This window comes from Triticum aestivum, chromosome 6A, assembly GCF_018294505.1.
Source record: "Triticum aestivum cultivar Chinese Spring chromosome 6A, IWGSC CS RefSeq v2.1, whole genome shotgun sequence".
Taxonomy (NCBI): domain Eukaryota; kingdom Viridiplantae; phylum Streptophyta; class Magnoliopsida; order Poales; family Poaceae; genus Triticum; species Triticum aestivum.
In genome coordinates, this window is record NC_057809.1 from 616,273,860 (window position 1) to 616,283,077 (window position 9,218).

At 43.4% G+C, this 9,218-nt stretch overlaps 1 pseudogene; it reads right to left on the minus strand.

The window, feature by feature from the left end:
- Positions 1–817: 817 nt before the first annotated feature.
- LOC123129843 (L-type lectin-domain containing receptor kinase SIT2-like) lies at positions 818–2,732 on the minus strand (annotated as a pseudogene).
- Positions 2,733–9,218: the final 6,486 nt, after the last annotated feature.

Consider the following 9,218-nt stretch of genomic DNA (forward strand, 5'->3'; position numbering starts at 1 on the left):
GACTCCGCACCACAGACAAGCTTGTTATGTCCCAGTTTCATTTAACAGGAAATTGATAACACAGGGTGCAGCCCCCCACGGGTTTGGTCTGAAATTCAAAACATACAGCAACCTTATTACAGTTCAGCAACACATAGCTGCAGCCAGAAACTTTCAGAATACTGTGGCTCCTCCTATAACTGACGAAGTTCTGAACATAGCGACTCAGCGCCACGGGTACGACACTCCTTATCCTTTTAGTCATCTTTATCAAAGTAGATGATTTATTTTGTAAAATTAAGTTCTGACAGAGTTGTTTCCAGTGACGAAGTTTATGATCCGTCTTGTGGATCATGTTGAGCCGTCCCATATAATTAGGACTAGAGTGTATTAGTTTCTAAAGCAATCAGTAAAACAGAAGGGGCTGGTTAACTCCAAACTATGTCATTTGTGAACGCTGCTACAACGGATGGCTGCAAATCACCACGCCCTCACCCACCAGTCACCCACAATTACCCTTTTGGAATTTGTCCTGTAATAGCTCTGTTTATGATTCAACATAAGAAGTTGCGGCATTTTGATACACAATATAGGGGAAGCGAAGAAGCATGCATGAACTAAAATAACATACATAGAACATCTTCCTCTTAGAGAGCATCACAAGCTTGCTCTAGATATGGATTTATGGTACATATTGTCTCTAATTATTACTCCATACATTGAAGCTCATTGTAGAAGTACATTCTGCTGAGTGGTGTTATTGAGTCTCATAAATGGCATCCTTCTTTGTCATGAAGATCTTGTTGTGGCAGGGAAGTTTGATGGCAAGACACTTCTTTCATCTTCCTCCAGAAAGTCCTGTGATAGATGTTGCCACTGAGGGAGGGGGCACAACCTGGTCTTCAAATCCTTCATCTTTGCTTGAATTAGCAGTGAAAAAACCTGGTGCGAAATTTGGGAGCGTTGCATCGCTGTCCAGGTATTGCATTACGGTTCGCATGCATGGCCTTTCCTTGGGGAGCGAGTGGGTGCACAGGAGTCCAAGTTTTAGCACTAACTCTACCTCTTCAGTGACATGGTCTTGTTCTAACCTTGTGTCCATGGCATCAACAAGTGAACCAGTTTGCCATGTGTTGAACACCCAGTCTGCTAGCACCAGAGGTTCACCATGGGCATTCGCCTCAATTGGCCGTCTTCCACATGCAACTTCCATCAGGAATATGCCAAATGCATACACATCTGTTGCCTTGGTTGCCTTCCCGAGCCTAGCCAGCTCAGGAGCAATGTAACCCCAGGTGCCGGCCACACGCGTGGTATGGGCGTCGACTTCATGTCCGTGCAACCTTGCAAGGCCAAAATCACCTAGTCTTCCATTCATTCCATCATCAAGGAGCACATTTCTCGCCTTAATATCTCAATGGATAACAACCTACTCGCAGTCCTCATGCAAGTACACAAGGCCAGCAGCGACCCCTTTGATGATGTGAAGCCTTTGATCCCAGCCCAAAGTTGGCTTATCCTTTTTATGCAAATACGTATCAAGGCATCCGTTGGGCATATAGTCATAGACCAAAAGAAGCTCCTCCTTGTGGCTGCAGTAGCTAATCAGTTGGACAAGGTTACGATGGCGGAGGTGACCAAGAATGGCGATTTCAGACATAAATTCTTTCATTCCCTGCTTTGATTCTGGAGACACCCTCTTGATTGCAATAGTCTGCTTAGGGACAGCCAGCGCACCCTTGTAGACCTTCCCAAATCCTCCTTTTCCTAGGAGCACCTTTTTGTTGAACCCCTGGTTGCAATAAATAAATCTTTGTACGTGAAAGATTGCAACACCCCACAGTCAATTTCCCATTTTTCGTGTAAGGGTTTTCTTCAACCATGACTTGACATCGTAGGAAAAAATAAGAACAAGAAGAACCAAGACAGTGGGAAGCAAAGTGACAATGGAAACTATGGGTAGGATGTGCTTTTTCTGATGCCGAGGATTTGGCAGGACTTGAGGGAGATCAAAGGGGTTTAGTGGTGGAGCTTGTCCATTTTTCATGAAACTCCATCCAATAACATATTGGCTGCAATTTGTTTGCCCATTTGCAGCAGAGAACCTAGCATATACATGCTTAGATTTTGGCAACAAAGGTGAGAGATTGATTGTTTACGATAACTGTGGCAGGCTCAGCGGTTTAGATCGTTTGTTCTGACCACCGAATTCTTCTAAGGTGACATTTAGCTTTTGCTCCGTTCCAGTATAGTGTATCCATACTTGCATCGGTTTGTCACTGCTAAGATGGTGCTTTGAAATATGTTGTTGGCCCTGTATGAGCCGGTGGTATGGTTAATGGAGACTATGCTTTTGACATCGATGTCCACATGGTCGTCGTAGATGTAATTGAGCTTGAATGTAAATAAGAATTGTTCACGTGAGTTAGAGCTGTTACCTCCTGCATCATCGAAACCCAGATGGCCCTGAACCAATGGGTTGTTGTGCAAATGTTGCAGCTCCATGGTGGAAGAGAGCATGAAGGCCATGCCTGGACTTCTCGAGTGGCTTTCAGTGTTGTCAGAGTTGATGGCAAACGTGAAGGTTGTCGACAAGGAAGTCCCGCCGCCACTGGGGTTGCTACTGAAATCGAGGGGCCCGTTGTAGCATCCCCTTCGGTCAGGGTGACGCAGCTGGTGAGCCTTATAGCACGGTCTACCATAGACGCTTGGCCACTCAGCTACAGATTTGCCTCGTGGGCGCCAACTGTCATAGTGTTCTCACGGGGGGAGTCGCGTCACGGTAGATGCCACGGGGTGGCTTGAGGTGAGGGCAAGGCTGCAGTGGAGATCCGGGACGGGATTGGGCAACAACACGCGGTGATTTACCCAAGTTCGGGGCCCTCGCATGGAGGTAAAACCCCTACTCCTGCATGTCTGGATATGCAGTGTATATGGATATACAGAGTTGCTCCTAGAGCTGTATTGGGAGGATACAGTAGGAGCTGAGTGCCCCTGACCATATGCCTAGTGTGTGTGTGTGTGTGTGTGTGAGCACGAGAGGGAATGAGAGAGATGAGTGAGCGTGGGTGCTCTTGGCTGTGAGAAAATGCCCCCCCCCCCCCCCCCCCCCCCCCGTCACCTTATAAGGCCTTGCTTGGCAGTAGGGGAAAATCTGGGATTACAAGGGATTATGCCCCGGGGATTTGGCGAAACCCCTGCTGTCACCCAATCCCCCTTTTTCCACCGCAAACCCCTTCCCCTCCCCAAACCCTTTCCCCACCCATCACCATTGGGTGTTTGGTACACATGGACAGATTTAGTTCAACTTTATTTCAACACAGCGCAAAATCTCATTACAAATTTACAAGGGCAAAACAAGTGACACGTAATAACACAATGACGTATAGTAAAACATTATCCCGCAATATCTAATAAAAATCCAGTCTTTACTGCAACAATGAACAAGCATACGGCCGTACATTGTATCAACTGCTACTACAAGCAATAAAAATGTATTTCTCATTGCTCAAAGGTCATGCGGTCCATCAATTACTACTAGAAGAAATAGAGATGCATACATGTATTTTTCGACAATTGAAAAACATACTTCTTGCCAGCAACCAGCATACAAATACATGGCTTGCACAAAACCATAACTTCATCAATTCCTCCCACAAACATATTACAAAGGCATCTTCTGACCTTGAGGGAGAAAAGGTAACATCAGTATACCAAGGATAAATTTAACTGGCGTAAGACATTCTTCATAGCAGTATATGACAAAAACACCCACATTGATATCTAGAACTAAGAATAAATTTACCTAACATAAGTAAGGTTTCAGATGGACCGACAACAACTGGTAAATGAGTGTGAATTCACATGCCCTGCATATGACTGTATCAGCAACATGTATAGCCCCCCCTTCTGGGAGAGACAGAGATCAAATAGCTTCATCTGTACAAATATTGTAACAAAGATGCAGGAAACATGTAGGTTCTTTTAACAACAGAAGTGTACATCCAGTACAAGGTGAAGTTATAATTCTTGAACACTACAACTGGCAAAGGGCACAACATGTACCAATTTATTACTCCCCCCGTCCCACAATATATGATCTTATTGAGTCCAATTTACTCACATATTGGATGTAATAACATCTTATATTATGGGATGGAGGGAGTAGTTAACATCTGAGAACTCCCCATGTTGGGAGTATTAAACCCTGTTGGTTTATTTTGCAGACCAAATAAACCATCCATGGAGCTTCGCAAGAAGTGTTCATCTGATGAAAGGGCAACTAGGCTAAGTAACAATATCATTTTTAGCACTAAGAAACTTGACAATGTCCAAACTAGAGTGTCAGCAAGGCAAGAATAATAATGGCTACCTGCAAACTGCTGAAGACATAGAGATAGCACTATATTATTTTGCCTTGTTAGCCTGCAAGGAATTATATTTCAAAACAACAATCATATGTTACATTCTTTGATGGGCAGGATTAGCAAATTAGGCCTTCAAAATATCATTTTATTCTAGTGAATGTGTAATCTTTTGATTTAATGGCTAACAACCTGGTATCCTTTTTTGGTCAACTCTATTTTTTTGGATTTATTTTCTGATTTTTTGAATTATATTGCAAAGTGGTAGCAGAAGGCTAGCACCTAAGAACCATTCAGTATTGTGTAAAAGAACCATTCACAGTTTCAAACAACACCTAGCATCGAGTTCATTGATTCATCGGCTGCAAGCAGCAAAGCGGTACCAAAAGGCAAGCACCTAAGAACCATAAATCGTAGGTTAAGGTGAGGAAATAATGATATCCATCGCGCGCGTCATCACTCATCGGACTGCACACATCAGTATCACCACGATCGAGATTCAATAAACCATTCACATTGGGTGCATGACCATAGAAGGTAGTATTCATGTAAATAGAATAACCATTATTCTTTGACTTAAATGAATAATCGTATTGCAACAAACGCGATCTAATCATGTTCATGCTCAACGCAGACACCAAACAACTTTTATCTAGGTTCAACACTAATCTCGAAGGTAGAGTGAGCGTGTGATGGTGATCACATCAACCTTGGAAACACTTCCAACACACATCATCACCTCGCCCTTAGCCAGTCTCTGTTTATTCCGCAGCTTTTGTTTCGAGTTACCAATATTAGCAACTAAACCGGCATCTAATACCCAGGTGCTACTAGGAGTACTAGTAAGGTACACATCAATAACATGTATATCAAATATACTTTTATTAAAGTTGCCAGCCTTCTTATCTATTGGGGTAGTTCCGCTACCAGTGACCGTTCCCCTTATAATAGAAGCACTTAGTCTCGGATTTGGGTTCAGCCTTGTGTTTCTTCACAGAAGCGGCAACTGGCTTGCCATTCATGAAGTTTCCCTTCTTACCCTTGCCCTTCTTGAAACCAGTGGTCTTGTTAACCATCAACACTTGATGCTCCTTCTTGACTTCTACTTTCGTGGCCTTAAGCATCGCGAACAGCTCTGGGATCATCTCCATCCCTTGCATGTTATAATTCATCAGGAAGCTCTAGTAGCTTGGTGATAGTAACCATAGAACTCTGTCAATCACTATCTTATCTGGAAGATTAATTCCCACTTGATTCAAGCGATTGTAGCACTCAGACATTCTGAGCACATGCTCACTGGCTGAGCTATTCTCCTCCATCTTGTAGGCAAAGAACTTGTCAGAGATCTCATACCTCTCAACATGGGCATGAGCCTGAAATACTAATTTCAGCTCTTGGAACATCTCATATCTTCCATGGCATTCAAAACGTCTTTGAAGCCCTGATTCTGAGCCGTAAAGCATGGCGTACTAAACTATGAAGTAGTCATCAGAACGTGTCTGCTAGATGTTCACAACATCCACGGACGACGCTAGAGGCGTTGGCACACCTAGAGGTGCATCAAGGACATAAGCCTTCTGTGCAGCAGTGAGGAAAATTCTCAAACTACGGCCCTATTCCGCATAATTGCTCACAATATCTTTCAACTTGGGATTTCTCTAGGAACGTATTAAAACAGGGAGCTACAGTGCGAGCTATTGATCTACAACATAAATTTGCAAAGGTAACTTAGACTATTGTTCATGATAAATGAGTTCAATTAATCATATTACCTAAGAACTCCCACTCAAATCAACATCCCTCCGATTGTCCGAGTGTAACACGATCCAAATTCACCAACCCAAGTCCGATCATCACGTGAGATGAGGTGGTTTCAATGGTGAACATCTCTATGTTGATCATATCTACTATATGACTCGTGTTTAGCCTTTCGGTCTTTCGTGTTCCGAGGTCATGTCTGTACATGATAGGCTCGTCAAGTTTAACCCAAGTGTTCCTCATGTGCAACACTGTCTTGCACCCGTTGTATGTGAACGTAGAGTCTATCACACCCGATCATCACGTGGTGCTTCGAAACGACGAACTTTCACAACGGTGCACACTTGGGGAGAACATAATTTTATCTTGAAATTTTAGTGAGGGATCACCTTATAATGCTACCATCTTCCTAAGCAAAATAAGATGCATAAAAGGATTAACATCACATGATATGGCCATCAAATTGTGCTTTTGATCTCCATCTCCAAAGCACCGGCATGATCTCCATCGTCACCGGCATGACACCATGATCTCCATCATCATGATATGGCCATCAAATTGTGCTTTTGATCTCCATCTCCAAAGCACCGGCATGATCTCCATCGTCACCGGCATGACACCATGATCTCCATCATCGTGTCACCATCGGGGTTGTCACGCCAACCATGCTTCTACTACTATTGCTACCGCTTAGCGATAAAGTAAAGCATTACATAGCGCTTAATGATTGACATGCATGTCATACAACAAATAAAGACAACCCTATGGCTCCTGTCGGTTGCCGTATGCATCGACATGCAGGACGATATAAACTATTACAAACATGATCATCTCATACATCAAATATATTTCATCATGTCTTTGGTCATATCGTATCACAACATACCCTACAAAAATAAGTTAGATGTCCTCTAATTGTTGTTGCATGTTTTACGTGGCTGCTATGGGTATCTAGCAAAAACGATTATTACCTACGCAAAGCCACAACAGTGTTATGCAAGTTGTTATTTAACCTTCTACAAGGACCGCCTTTGTCGAATCCGATTCAACTAAGGTGAGAGAGACAGACACCCGTCGGCCATCTTTATGCAACAAAGTCACATGTCTGTCAATGGAACCGGTCTCATGTACGTGGACATGTAAAGTTGGTCTGGGCCGCTTCATCCCACAATACCGTTGAATCAAGAAAAGACCAAGGAAGGAAGCAATCTGAATATCAACGCCCACAAACTCCTTTGGGTTCTACTCGTGATGTCATCTACGCATAGACCTAACTCATGATGCTGATGATTTGATTAGATATGGATATGTTTACTTAATGAAGCATAAGTTTGAAACGTTTGAAAAGTTCAAGTAATTTCAGAGTGAAGTTGAGAATCGTCGTAACAAGAAGATTAAATTCATGCGATCTGATCGAAGGGGAGAATGTCTGAGTTATGAGTTTGGCAGTCACTTAAGACAATATGGAATCGTTTCACAATTGACGCCACCTAGAACACCACAGCGTAATGGTGTGTCTGAATGTCTTAATCGTACCTTATTGGATATGGTGTGTTCTATGATGTCTCTTGCCGATCTACCATTATCGTTTTGGGGTTATGCGTTAGAGACAACTATATTCACTTTAAATAGGGAACCATCTAAATCCATAGAGACGACACCGTATGAACTGTGGTTTGGCAAGAAACCTAAGTTGTCGTTTCTTAAGGTTTGGGGCTGTGATGCTTATGTCAAAAGGCTTCAAGCCTTCAACCGGAAAAGATCGAACCGAAAGGGGACAAATGCGTCTTCATAGGATACCCAAAGGATATGGTTGGGTATACCTTCTATCTCAGACCTGAGGGAAAAGTGTTTGTCGCTAAGAACGGGTCCTTTCTCGAGAAAGAGTTTCTCTCGAAAGAATTGAGTGGGAGGAAGATAGAACTTCATGAGGTTGTTGAACCTTTACTTCAACCAGTGAGTAGTGCAGCGCGGAAAGATGTTTCTATGACACCTACGTCAGTTGAAGAGGAAGCTAATGATAGTGATCCTGAATTTTCAGATCAAGTTACTATCGAACCTGTAGGTCGACAAGGATACGTACTACTCCTGAGTGGTACGGTAATCCTGTCTTAGAGGTCATGTTGTTGGACAACGGTGAACCTACGAGCTATGGAGAAGCGATGGTGGGCGTGGATTCCAACAAATGGCTAGGAGCCATGAAATCCGAGATAGGATCCATGTATGAGAATTCACAATTCATCGGATCTCGACAAACACACTGCAAAAGAAGATTACATCGGATAGATCTCCAAGAACATCAAGGAGAACGTTGTATTGAGAATCAAAGAGAGAGAAGAAGCCATCTAGCTACTAGCTATGGACCCGTAGGTCTCAGGTAAACTACTCATGCTTCATCGAAAGGGCAATGGTGTTGATGTAGAAGCCCTCCGTGATCGAATCCCCCTCTGGCAGGATGTCGGAAAAGGCCCCGAGATGGGATCTCACAGGAATAGAAGGTTGCGGCAGTGGAGAAGTGTTTTTGTGGGTGCCTCTGGTGGTTCTGGAATATATGTAAATTTATAGGAGGAAGAGCTAGGTCAGGAGAGTCCCGAGAGGCCCACAAGGTAGGGGGGAACCCCCCTAGGGCGCGCCCTCCACCCTTGTCGCCGCCTCGTGGCTCTTCTGACTTGGACTCCAAGACCCCTGGGTGTCTTCTGGTCCAAGAAAAATCATCGTGAAGTTTTATTCCGTTTGGTATTCCTTTTCCGCGAGGCTCAAAAACAAGAAAAAACGGAAACTGACACTGGGCTCTAGGTTAATAGGTTAGTCCCAACAATAATATAAAATAGCATATTAATGCATATAAAACATCCAAACAGATAATATAATAGCATGGGACAATAAAAAAAATTATAGATACGTTGGAGAAGTATCACCTTCTAATTAATAGAGGTAGCAGGAGCCCAGAAATTGTGCAGCCTAAAAATGCTCAAGTTAACAAAAGACTACAAATGGCCGCAGGGACCAAGTGTGTGGTTGGAAACAAGAATCTTGGACTTCTTGTTGCGTCTTCGATGGGGTTGTGAACAGATTTTTCCAATCAATTGACAGTGAAACGCAGACTTCAGGTCGTCG